The following is a 13,869-nucleotide window of genomic DNA, read 5'->3' on the forward strand; positions in this document are numbered from 1 at the left end:
TGTTTCCCCATATCTGATTCCCCGCCTCTGATTCCCCATCTCTGATTCACAACCTCTGATTCCCCACCTCTGATTCCCCATATCTCATTCCCCGCCTATCATTCCCCATCTCTGATTCCCGGACTCTGATTCCCGGCCTCTTATTCCCGGCATCTGATTCCCGGCCTCTGATCCCGGCCTCTGATTCCCCGCTTCTGATTCTGATTCCCTGCCTCTGATTCCGCATTACTGATTCCCATCTCTGATTCCCCAATTCTGATACCCCGCCTCTGATTCCCCAACTCTGATTCCTCGCCTCTGATTCCCTGCCTCTGATTCCCAACCTCTGATTCCCCACCTCTGATTTCCCATATCTGATTCCCTGCCTCTGTTTCCCCGCCTCAGATTCCCCGCCTCTGTTTCCCCATATCTGATTCCCCACCTCTGATTCCCCAACTCTGATTCCCCGCCTCTGATTCCCCAGCTCTGATTCCCCGTGTTTGATTTCCTGCGTCTGATTCCCCGCCTCTGATTCCCCATCTCTGATTCCTCGCCTCTGATTCCCCAACTCTGATTCCCCGCCTCTGATTCCCCAGCTCTGATTCCCCGCCTCTGATTTCCCGCATCTGATTCCCTGCCTCTGATTCCCCGCCTCTGATTCACTGCCTCTGATTCCCAACCTCTGATTCCCCACCTCTGAATCCCCTATCTGATTCCCCGCCTGTTTCCCCGCCTCTGATTCCCCGCCTCTGTTTCCCCATATCTGATTCCCCGCCTCTGATTCCCCAACTCTGATTCCCCGCCTCTGATTCCCCAGCTCTGATACCCTCCTCTGATTCCCCGTGTCTGATTCCCTGCCTCTGATTCCCCACCTGTGATTCCCCATCTCTGATTCACAACCTCTGATTCCCCACCTCTGATTCCCCATATCTGATTCCCTGCCTCTGTTTGCCCGCCTCTAATTCCCCGCCTCTGTTTGCCCATATCTGATTCCCCGCCTCTGAATCCCCAGCTCTGATTCCCTGCCTCTGTTTCCCCAGCTCTGATTCCCCGCCTCTGATTCCCCATATCTGATTCCCCGCCTCAGTTTCCCCGCCTCTGATTCCCCGCCTCTGTTTCCCCATATCTGATTCCCGGTCTCTGATTCCACACCTCTGATTCCCCATCTCTGATTCCGCACATCCGATTCCCTGCCTCTGTTCCCTGCCTCTGATTCCCCGCGTCTGATTCCCCGCCTCTAAGTCCCTTCCTCTGATTCCCCATATCTGATTCCCCACCTCTGTTTCCCCGCCTCTGATTCCCCGCCTCTGATTCCCCATTTCTGATTTACAACCTCTGAATCCCCGTGTCTAATTCACCACCGCTGATTCCCCGCCTCTCATTCCCCATCTCTGATTCCCGGCCTCTGATTCCCCACCTCTGATTGCCGGCCTCTGATTGCCGGCCTCTGATTCCCGGCCTCTCATTCCCGGCCTCTGATTCCCGGCCTCTGATTCCCCGCCTCTGATTCCCCATATCTGATTCCCCACCTCTGTTTCCCCGCCTCTGATTCCCCGCCTCTGATTCCCCATTTCTGATTTACAACCTCTGAATCCCCGTGTCTAATTCACCACCGCTGATTCCCCGCCTCTCATTCCCCATCTCTGATTCCCGGCCTCTGATTCCCCACCTCTGATTGCCGGCCTCTGATTGCCGGCCTCTGATTCCCGGCCTCTCATTCCCGGCCTCTGATTCCCGGCCTCTGATTCCCCGCCTCTGATTCCCCACCTCTGATTCCCAATCTCTGATTCCGCACATCTGATTCCCTGCCTCTGATTCCCCGCCTCTGATTCTCTGCCTCTGATTCCCAACCACTGATTCCCCACCTCTGATTCCCCATATCTGATTCCCCGCCTCTGATTCCCCGCCTCTGATTCCCCGCCTCTGTTTCCCCATATCTGATTCCCCGCCTCTGATTCCCCATCTCTGATTCACAACCTCTGATTCCCCACCTCTGATTCCCCATATCTCATTCCCCGCCTATCATTCCCCATCTCTGATTCCCGGACTCTGATTCCCGGCCTCTTATTCCCGGCATCTGATTCCCGGCCTCTGATCCCGGCCTCTGATTCCCCGCTTCTGATTCTGATTCCCTGCCTCTGATTCCGCATTACTGATTCCCATCTCTGATTCCCCAATTCTGATACCCCGCCTCTGATTCCCCAACTCTGATTCCTCGCCTCTGATTCCCTGCCTCTGATTCCCAACCTCTGATTCCCCACCTCTGATTTCCCATATCTGATTCCCTGCCTCTGTTTCCCCGCCTCAGATTTCCCGCCTCTGTTTCCCCATATCTGATTCCCCACCTCTGATTCCCCAACTCTGATTCCCCGCCTCTGATTCCCCAGCTCTGATTCCCCGTGTTTGATTTCCTGCGTCTGATTCCCCGCCTCTGATTCCTCGCCTCTGATTCCCCAACTCTGATTCCCCGCCTCTGATTTCCCATATCTGATTCCCCGCCTCTTTTTCCCCGCCTCAGATTCCCCGCCTCTGTTTCCCCATATCTGATTCCCCAACTCTGATTCCCCGCCTCTGATTCCCCAGCTCTGATACCCTCCTCTGATTCCCCGTGTCTGATTCCCTGCCTCTGATTCCCCACCTGTGATATCCCATCTCTGATTCACAACCTCTGATTCCCCACCTCTGATTCCCCATATCTGATTCCCTGCCTCTGTTTGCCCGCCTCTGATTCCCCGCCTCTGTTTGCCCATATCTGATTCCCCGCCTCTGAATCCCCAGCTCTGATTCCCTGCCTCTGTTTCCCCAGCTCTGATTCCCCGCCTCTGATTCCCCATATCTGATTCCCCGCCTCAGTTTCCCCGCCTCTGATTCCCCGCCTCTGTTTCCCCATATCTGATTCCCGGACTCTGATTCCACACCTCTGATTCCCCATCTCTGATTCCGCACATCCGATTCCCTGCCTCTGTTCCCTGCCTCTGATTCCCCGCGTCTGATTCCCCGCCTCTAAGTCCCTTCCTCTGATTCCCCATATCTGATTCCCCACCTCTGTTTCCCCGCCTCTGATTCCCAGCCTCTGATTCCCCATTTCTGATTTACAACCTCTGAATCCCCGTGTCTAATTCACCACCGCTGATTCCCCGCCTCTCATTCCCCATCTCTGATTCCCGGCCTCTGATTCCCCACCTCTGATTGCCGGCCTCTGATTGCCGGCCTCTGATTCCCGGCCTCTCATTCCCGGCCTCTGATTCCCGGCCTCTGATTCCCCGCCTCTGATTCCCCACCTCTGATTCCCAATCTCTGATTCCGCACATCTGATTCCCTGCCTCTGATTCCCCGCCTCTGATTCCCCGCCTCTGATTCCCCGCCTCTGTTTCCCCATATCTGATTCCCCGCCTCTGATTCCCCATCTCTGATTCACAACCTCTGATTCCCCACCTCTGATTCCCCATATCTCATTCCCCGCCTATCATTCCCCATCTCTGATTCCCGGACTCTGATTCCCGGCCTCTTATTCCCGGCATCTGATTCCCGGCCTCTGATCCCGGCCTCTGATTCCCCGCTTCTGATTCTGATTCCCTGCCTCTGATTCCCCATTACTGATTCCCATCTCTGATTCCCCAATTCTGATACCCCGCCTCTGATTCCCCAACTCTGATTCCTCGCCTCTGATTCCCTGGCTCTGATTCCCAACCTCTGATTCCCCACCTCTGATTTCCCATATCTGATTCCCTGCCTCTGTTTCCCCGCCTCAGATTCCCCGCCTCTGTTTCCCCATATCTGATTCCCCACCTCTGATTCCCCAACTCTGATTCCCCGCCTCTGATTCCCCAGCTCTGATTCCCCGTGTTTGATTTCCTGCGTCTGATTCCCCGCCTCTGATTCCCCATCTCTGATTCCTCGCCTCTGATTCCCCAACTCTGATTCCCCGACTCTGATTCCCCAGCTCTGATTCCCCGCCTCTGATTTCCCGCATCTGATTCCCTGCCTCTGATTCCCCGCCTCTGATTCCCTGCCTCTGATTCCCAACCTCTGATTCCCCACCTCTGAATCCCCTATCTGATTCCCCGCCTGTTTCCCCGCCTCTGATTCCCCGCCTCTGATTCCCCATATCTGATTCCCCGCCTCTGATTCCCCAACTCTGATTCCCCGCCTCTGATTCCCCAGCTCTGATACCCTCCTCTGATTCCCCGTGTCTGATTCCCTGCCTCTGATTCCCCACCTGTGATTCCCCATCTCTGATTCACAACCTCTGATTCCCCACCTCTGATTCCCCATATCTGATTCCCTGCCTTTGTTTGCCCGCCTCTGATTTCCCGCCTCTGTTTGCCCATATCTGATTCCCCGCCTCTGAATCCCCAGCTCTGATTCGCCACCTCTGATTCCCCATATCTGATTCCCCGCCTCTGTTTCCCCGCCTCTGATTCCCCGCCTCTGATTCCCCATATCTGATTCCCCGCCTCTGATTCCCCACCTCTGATTCCCCGCCTCTGATTCGCCAGCTATGATTCCCCGCCTCTGATTCCCCACGTCTGATTCCCTGCCTCTGATTCCCCGCCTCTGATTCCCCATCTCTGATTCCCCACCTCTGATTCCCCATATCTGATTCCCTGCCTTTGTTTGCCCGCCTCTGATTCCCCGCCTCTGTTTGCCCATATCTGATTCCCCGCCTCTGAATCCCCAGCTCTGATTCCCTGCCTCTGTTTCCCCAGCTCTGATTCCCCGCCTCTGATTCCCCATATCTGATTCCCCGCCTCAGTTTCCCCGCCTCTGATTCCCCGCCTCTGTTTCCCCATATCTGATTCCCGGACTCTGATTCCACACCTCTGATTCCCCATCTCTGATTCCGCACATCCGATTCCCTGCCTCTGTTCCCAGCCTCTGATTCCCCGCGTCTGATTCCCTGCCTCTGATTCCCAACCTATGATTCCCCACCTCTGATTCCCTATATCTGATTCTCCACCTCTGTTTCCCTGCCTCTGATACCCCGCCTCTGATTCCCCATCTCTAATTCGTCACATCTGTTTCCCCACCTCTGCTTCCCCATCTCTGATTCACTGCGTCTGATTCGCCACCTCTGATTCCCCATATCTGATTCCCCGCCTCTGTTTCCCCGCCTCTGATTCCCCGCCTCTGATTCCCCACCTCTGATTCCCCGCCTCTGATTCGCCAGCTATGATTCCCCGCCTCTGATTCCCCACGTCTGATTCCCTGCCTCTGATTCCCCGCCTCTGATTCCCCATCTCTGATTCACCACCTCTGATTCCCTGCGTCTGATTCCCCGCCTCTGATTCCCCAGCTCTGATTCCTCGCCTTTGATTTCCTGCCTCTGATTCCCAACGATTCCCCACCTCTGATTTCCCATATCTGATTCCCCGCCTCTTTTTCCCCGCCTCAGATTCCCCGCCTCTGTTTCCCCATATCTGATTCCCCACCTCTGATTCCCCAACTCTGATTCCCCGCCTCTGATTCCCCAGCTCTGATTCCCCGTGTTTGATTTCCTGCCTCTGATTCCCCGCCTCTGATTCGCCAACTCTGATTCACCGCCTTTGATTCGCAAACTCTGATTCCCCATATCTGATTCCCCGCCTCTGTTTCCCCGCCTCTGATTCCCCGCCTCTGTTTCCCCATCTCTGATTCCGCACATCGGATTCCCTGCCACTGATTCCCCATATCTGATTCCATGCATCTGATTCCCTGCCTCTGATTCCCCGCCTGTGATTCCCCGTCTCTCATTTCACCACCTCTGATTCCCCACCTCTGATTCCCCATATCTGACACCCCGCCTCTGTTTCCCCGCCTCCAATTCCCCACCTCTGAATCCCTATCTCTGATTCCCCGCCTCTGATTCCCCATCTCTGATTCCCCGCCTCTGATTCCCAAGCTCTGATTCCCCGCCACTGATTCCCCGCGTCTGACTCCCCGCCTCTGAGTCCCTTCCTCTGATTCCCCATCTCTGATTCACCACCTCTGATTCCCCATCTCTGATTCCCGGCCTCTGATTCCCCACCTCTGATTCCCTGCCTCTGATTATCCACCTCTTATTCCCCACCTCTGATTCCCCATATCTGATTCCCCACCTCTGATTGCCGGCCTCTGATTCCCGGCCTCTGATTCCCGGCCTCTCATTCCCGGCCTCTGATTCCCGGCCTCTGATTCCCCGCCTCTGATTGCCCACCTCTGATTCCCAATCTCTGATTCCGCACATCTGATTCCCCATATCTGATTCCCCGCCTCTGATTCCCCGCCTCTGATTCCCCGCCTCTGTTTCCCCATATCTGATTCCCCGCCTCTGATTCCCCGCCTCTGATTCCCCGCCTCTGATTCCCCGCCTCTGTTTCCCCATATCTGATTCCCCGCCTCTGATTCCCCAACTCTGATTCCCCGCCTCTGATTCCCCAGCTCTGATACCCGCCTCTGATTCCCCGTGTCTGATTCCCTGCCTCTGATTCCCCGCCTGTGATTCCCCATCTCTGATTCACAACCTCTGATTCCCCACCTCTGATTCCCCATATCTCATTCCCCGCCTATCATTCCCCATCTCTGATTCCCGGACTCTGATTCCCGGCCTCTTATTCCCGGCATCTGATTCCCGGCCTCTGATCCCGGCCTCTGATTCCCCGCTTCTGATTCTGATTCCCTGCCTCTGATTCCCCATCTCTGATTCCGCACATCTGATACCCTGCCTCTGATTCCCCATCTCTGATTCCGCATATCTGATACCCTGCCTCTGATTCCCCACCTCTGATTCCCTGCCTCTGATTCCCAACCTCTGATTCCCCACCTCTGATTCCCCATATCAGATTCCCCGCCTCTGTTTCCCCGCCTCTGATTCCCCGCCTCTGTTTCCCCATCTCTGATTCCGCACATCCGATTCCCTGCCACTGATTCCCCATATCTGATTCTCCGCCTCTGTTTCCCCGCCTCTGATTCCCCATCTCAGATTCCCTGCCTCTGATTCCCCAGCTCTGATTCCCCGCCTCTGATTCCCCGTGTCTGATTCCCTGCCTCTGATTCCCCGCCTGTGATTCCCCATCTCTCATTTCACCACCTCTGATTCCCCACCTCTGATTCCCCATATCTGACACCCCGCCTCTGTTTCCCCGCCTCCGATTCCCCGCCTCTGAATCCCTATCTCTGATTCCCTGCCTCTGATTCCCGAGCTCTGATTCCCCGCCACTGATTCCCCGCGTCTGATTCCCCGCCTCTGAGTCCCTTCCTCTGATTCACCACCTCTGATTCCCCATCTCTGATTCCCGGCCTCTGATTCCCCACCTCTGATTCCCTGCCTCTGATTCTCCGCCTCTTATTCCCCACCTCTGATTCCCCATATCTGATTCCCCACCTCTGTTTCCCCGCCTCTGATTCCCCGCCTCTGATTCCCCATTTCTGATTTACAACCTCTGAATCCCCGCGTCTTATTCACCACCGCTGATTCCCGGCCTCTGATTCCCCATCTCTGATTCCCGGCCTCTGTTTCCCCACCTCTGATTCCCGGCCTCTGATTCCCGGCCTCTGATTCCCGGCCTCTCATTCCCAGCCTCTGATTCCCGGCCTCTGATTCCCCGCCTCTGATTCCCCGCCTCTGATTCCCAATCTCTGATTCTGCACATCTTATTCCCTGCCTCTGATTCCCCGCCTCTGACTCCCCGCCTCTGATTCTCTGCCTCTGATTCCCCGCCTCTGATTCCCCATCTCTGATTCACCGCCTTTGATTCTCCACCTCTGATTCCCCATATCAGACTCCCCACCTATGATTCCCCATCTCTGATTCCCGGACTCTGATTCCCCACCTCTGATTCCCGGCCTCTGATTCCCGGCCTCTGATTCCCGGCCTCTCATTCCCAGCCTCTGATTCCCGGCCTCTGATTCCCCGCCTCTGATTCCCCGCCTCTGATTCCCAATCTCTGATTCCGCACATCTTATTCCCTGCCTCTGATTCCCCGCCTCTGTTTCCCCGCCTCTGATAACCCGCCTCTGTTTCCCCATATCTGATTCCCAGCCTCTGATTCCCCAGGTCTGATTTCCCACCTCTGATTCCCCGCCTCTGTTTCCCCGCCTCTGATTCCCCGCCTCTGTTTCCCCATATCTGATTCCCCGCCTCTGATTCCCCAACTCTGATTCCCCGCCTCTGATTCCCCAGCTCTGATTCCCCGCCTCTGATTCCACGCCTAAGATTCCCCATCTCTGATTCACCGCCTTTGATTCCCCATCTCTGATTCCCGGACTCTGATTCCCGGCCTCTTATTCCCGGCATCTGATTCCCGGCCTCTGATCCCGGCCTCTGATTCCCCGCTTCTGATTCTGATTCCCTGCCTCTGATTCCCCATCTCTGATTCCGCACATCTGATTCCCTGCCTCTGATTCCCCACCTCTGATTCCCCATATCTGATTCCCCGCCTCTGATTCCCCGCCTCTATACCCCGCCTCTGTTTCCCCATATCTAATTCCCCGCCTCTGATTCCCCAACTCTGATTCCCCGCCTCTGATTCCCCGTATCTGATTCCCTGCCTCTGATTCCCCACCTCTGATTCCCCATATCTGATTCCCCGCCTCTGATTCCCCGCCTCTATACCCTGCCTCTGTTTCCCCATATCTAATTCCCCGCCTCTGATTCCCCAACTCTTATTCCCCGCCTCTGATTCCCCAGCTCTGATTCCCCGCCTCTGATTCCCCGCATCTGATTCCCTGCCTCTGATTCCCAACCTATGATTCCACACCACTGATTCCCCATATCTGATTCTCCGCCTCTGTTTCCCCGCCTCTGATTCCCCATCTCAGATTCCCTGCCTCTGATTCCCCAGCTCTGATTCCCCGCCTCTGATTCCCCGTGTCTGATTCCCTGCCTCTGATTCCCCGCCTGTGATTCCCCATCTCTCATTTCACCACCTCTGATTCCCCACATCTGATTCCCCATATCTGACACCCCGCCTCTGTTTCCCCGCCTCCGATTCCCCGCCTCTGAATCCCTATCTCTGATTCCCTGCCTCTGATTCCCGAGCTCTGATTCCCCGCCACTGATTCCCCGCGTCTGATTCCCCGCCTCTGAGTCCCTTCCTCTGATTCACCACCTCTGATTCCCCATCTCTGATTCCCGGCCTCTGATTCCCCACCTCTGATTCCCTGCCTCTGATTCTCCGCCTCTTATTCCCCACCTCTGATTCCCCATATCTGATTCCCCACCTCTGTTTCCCCGCCTCTGATTCCCGGCCTCTGATTCCCGGCCTCTGTTTCCCCACCTCTGATTCCCGGCCTCTGATTCCCGGCCTCTGATTCCCGGCCTCTCATTCCCAGCCTCTGATTCCCGGCCTCTGATTCCCAATCTCTGATTCTGCACATCTTATTCCCTGCCTCTGATTCCCCGCCTCTGACTCCCCGCCTCTGATTCTCTGCCTCTGATTCCCAACCTCTGATTCCCCGCCTCTGATTCCCCGCCTCTGATTCCCCATCTCTGATTCACCGCCTTTGATTCTCCACCTCTGATTCCCCATATCAGATTCCCCGCCTCTGTTTCCCCGCCTCTGATTCCCCGCCTCTGATTCCCCATATCTCATTCCCCACCTATGATTCCCCATCTCTGATTCCCGGACTCTGATTCCCCACCTCTGATTCCCGGCCTCTGATTCCCGGCCTCTGATTCCCGGCCTCTCATTCCCACCCTCTGATTCCCGGCCTCTGATTCCCCGCCTCTGATTCCCCGCCTCTGATTCCCAATCTCTGATTCCGCACATCTTATTCCCTGCCTCTGATTCCCCGCCTCTGTTTCCCCGCCTCTGATTCCCCGCCTCTGTTTCCCCATATCTGATTCCCAGCCTCTGATTCCCCAGGTCTGATTCCCCACCTCTGATTCCCCGCCTCTGTTTCCCCGCCTCTGATTCCCCGCCTCTGTTTCCCCATATCTGATTCCCCGCCTCTGATTCCCCAACTCTGATTCCCCGCCTCTGATTCCCAAGCTCTGATTCCCCGCCTCTGATTCCCCGCCTAAGATTCCCCATCTCTGATTCACCGCCTTTGATTCTCCATCTCTGATTCCCGGACTCTGATTCCCGGCCTCTTATTCCCGGCATCTGATTCCCGGCCTCTGATACCGGCCTCTGATTCCCCGCTTCTGATTCTGATTCCCTGCCTCTGATTCCCCATCTCTGATTCCGCACATCTGATTCCCTGCCTCTGATTCCCCACCTCTGATTCCCCATATCTGATTCCCCGCCTCTGATTCCCCGCCTCTATACCCCGCCTCTGTTTCCCCATATCTAATTCCCCGCCTCTGATTCCCCAACTCTGATTCCCCGCCTCTGATTCCCCAGCTCTGATACCCCGCCTCTGATTCCCCGTATCTGATTCCCTGCCTCTGATTCCCCGCCTCTGATTCCCCGCATCTGATTCCCTGCCTCTGATTCCCCGCCTCTGATTCCCTGCCTCTGATTCCCAACCTCTGATTCCCCACCTCTGAATCCCCTATCTGATTCCCCACCTGTTTCCCCGCCTCTGATTCCCCGCCTCTGTTTCCCCATATCTGATTCCCCGCCTCTGATTCCCCAACTCTGATTCCCCGCCTCTGATTCCCCAGCTCTGATACCCTCCTCTGATTCCCCGTGTCTGATTCCCTGCCTCTGATTCCCCACCTGTGATTCCCCATCTCTGATTCACAACCTTTGATTCCCCACCTCTGATTCCCTATTTCTGATTCCCTGCCTCTGTTTGCCCGCCTCTGATTCCCCGCCTCTGTTTGCCCAAATCTGATTCCCCGCCTCTGAATCCCCAGCTCTGATTCCCTGCCTCTGTTTCCCCAGCTCTGATTCCCCGCCTCAGTTTCTCCGCCTCTGATTCCCCGCCTCTGTTTCCCCATATCTGATTCCCGGACTCTGATTCCCCACCTCTGATTCCCCATCTCTGATTCCGCACATCCGATTCCCTGCCTCTGTTCCCAGCCTCTGATTCCCCGCGTCTGATTCCCTGCCTCTGATTCCCAACCTATGATTCCCCACCTCTGATTGCCTATATCTGATTCTCCGCCTCTGTTTCCCTGCCTCTGATTCCCCGCCTCTGATACCCCGCCTCTGATTCCCCATCTCTAATTCGTCACATCTGTTTCCCCACCTCTGATTCCCCGCCTCTGATTCACTGCGTCTGATTCTCCACCTCTGATTCCCCATATCTGATTCCCCGCCTCTGTTTCCCCGCCTCTGATTCCCCGCCTCTGATTCCCCACCTCTGATTCCCCGCCTCTGATTCGCCAGCTATGATTCCCCGCCTCTGATTCCCCGCGTCTGATTCCCTGCCTCTGATTCCCCGCCTCTGATTCCCCATCTCTGATTCACCACCTCTGATTCCCTGCGTCTGATTCCCCGCCTCTGATTCCCCATTACTGATTCCCCATCTCTGATTCCCCAATTCTGATACCCCGCCTCTGATTCCCCAGCTCTGATTCCTCGCCTCTGATTCCCTGCCTCTGATTCCCAACGATTCCCCACCTCTGATTTCCCATATCTGATTCCCCGCCTCTGTTTCCCCGCCTCAGATTCCCCGCCTCTGTTTCCCAATATCTGATTCCCCACCTCTGATTCCCCAACTCTGATTCCCCGCCTCTGATTCCCCATCTCTGATTCACCGCCTCTGATTCCCCATCTCTGATTCACCGCCTTTGATTCGCAAACTCTGATTCCCCATATCTGATTCCCCGCCTCTGTTTCCCCGCTTCTCATTCCCCGCCTCTGATTTCCCATATCTCAGTCCCCGCCTCCGATTCCCCAGCTCTGATTCCCCGCCTCTGATTCCCCATCTCTGATTCACCGCCTCTGATTCCCCATCTCTGATTCACCGCCTTTGATTCGCCAACTCTGATTCCCCATATCTGATTCCCCGCCTCTGATTTCCCATATCTCAGTCCCCGCCTCTGATTCCCCATCTCTGATTCCCGGACTCTGATTCCCCACCTCTGATTCCGAGTCCTCTTATTCCCGGCATCTGATTCCCGGCCTCTGATTCCCGGCCTCTGATTCCCTGCCATTGATTCCCCGCCCCTGATTCCTCACCTATTATTCCCCATATCTGATTACCTGCCTCTGATTCCCTGCCTCTGATTCGCCGCCTCTGATACCCCACCTCTGATTCCCCATCTCTAATTCGTCACATCTGATTCCCCACCTCTGCTTCCCCATCTCTGATTCACTGCCTCTGATTTGCAACCTCTGATTCCCCGCCTCTGATTCCCCATCTCTGATCCGCGGACTCTGATTCCCCACCTCTGATTCCCGGCCTCTGATTCCCGGCCTCTGATTCCCGGCCTCTGATTCCCGGTCTCTGATTCCCCGCTTCTGATTCTGATTCCCTGCCTCTGATTCCCCATCTCTGATTCCCCACATCTGATTCCCTGCCTCTGATTTCCTACCTCTGATTCCCCGCCTCTGATTCCCTGCCTCTGATTCCCAACCTCTGATTCCCCACCTCTGTTTCCCCATATCTGATTCCCGGTCTCTGATTCCCCACCTCTGATTCCCCATCTCTGATTCCGCACATCCGATTCCCTGCCTCTGATTCCCCGCCTCTGATTCCCCGCGTCTGATTCCCTATCTCAGATTCCCCGCCTCTGATTCCCCATCTCTGATTCCCCACCTCTGTTTCCCCACCTCTGATCCCCTGCCTCTGATTCCCCATCTCTGATTCCCGGCCTCTGATTCCCGGCCTCTTATTCCCGGCCTCTGATTCCCGGCCTCTGATTCCCGGCCTCTGATTCCCGGCCTCTCATTCCCGGCCTCTGATTCCCGGCCTCTGATTGCCCGCCTCTGACTCCCCACCTCTGATTCCCTGCCTCTGATTCCCAACCTCTGATTCCCCACCTCTGATTCCCCATATCTGAATCCCCGCCTCTGTTTCCCCGCCTCTGATTCCCCGCCTCTGTTTCCCCATATCTGATTCCCCGCCTCTGATTACCCTACTCTGATTCCCCGCCTCTGATTCCACAGCTATGATTCCCCGCCTCTGATTCCCCGCTTCTGATTCTGATTCCCTGCCTCTGATTCCCCGCCTCTGATTCGCCAGCTATGATTCCCCGCCTCTGATTCCCCGCGTCTGATTCCCTGCCTCTGATTCCCCACCTCTGATTCCCCATCTCTGATTCACCACCTCTGATTCCCCGCGTCTGATTCCCCGCCTCTGATTCCCCATTACTGATTCCCCATCTCTGATTCCCCAATTCTGATACCCCGCCTCTGATTCCCCATCTCTGATTCCTCGCCTCTGATTCCCCATATCTGATTCCCCACCTCTGATTCCTCAACTCTGATTCCCCGCCTCTGATTCCCCAGCTCTGATTCCCCGTGTTTGATTTCCTGCCTCTGATTCCCCGCCTCTGATTCCCCATCTCTGATTCACCACCTCTGATTCCCCGCTTCTGATTCCCCGCCTCTGATTTCCCATATCTCAGTCCCCGCCTCTGATTCCCCATCTCTGATTCCCGGACTCTGATTCCCGGCCTCTGATTCCCGGCCTCTGATTCCCGGCCACTGATTCCCCGCCCCTGATTCCCCACCTCTGATTCCCCATATCTTATTCACTGCCTCTGTTTCCCTGCCTCTGATTCGCCGCCTCTGATACCCCGCCTCTGATTCCCCATCTCTAATTCGTCACATCTGATTCCCCACCTCTGCTTCCCCATCTCTGATTCACTGCCTCTGATTTGCAACCTCTGATTCCCCGCCTCTGATTCCCCATATCTGATTCCCCGCCTCTGATTCCCCATCTCTGATCCCCGGACTCTGATTCCCCACCTCTGATTCCCGGCCTCTGATTCCCGGCCTCTGATTCCCGGCCTCTGATTCCCGGCCTCTGATTCCCGGCCTCTGATTCCTGGTCTCTGATTCCCCGCTTCTGATTCTGATTCCCTGCCTCTGA

The sequence above is a fragment of the Narcine bancroftii genome, chromosome 3 (assembly GCF_036971445.1).
Source record: "Narcine bancroftii isolate sNarBan1 chromosome 3, sNarBan1.hap1, whole genome shotgun sequence".
Classification (NCBI taxonomy): domain Eukaryota; kingdom Metazoa; phylum Chordata; class Chondrichthyes; order Torpediniformes; family Narcinidae; genus Narcine; species Narcine bancroftii.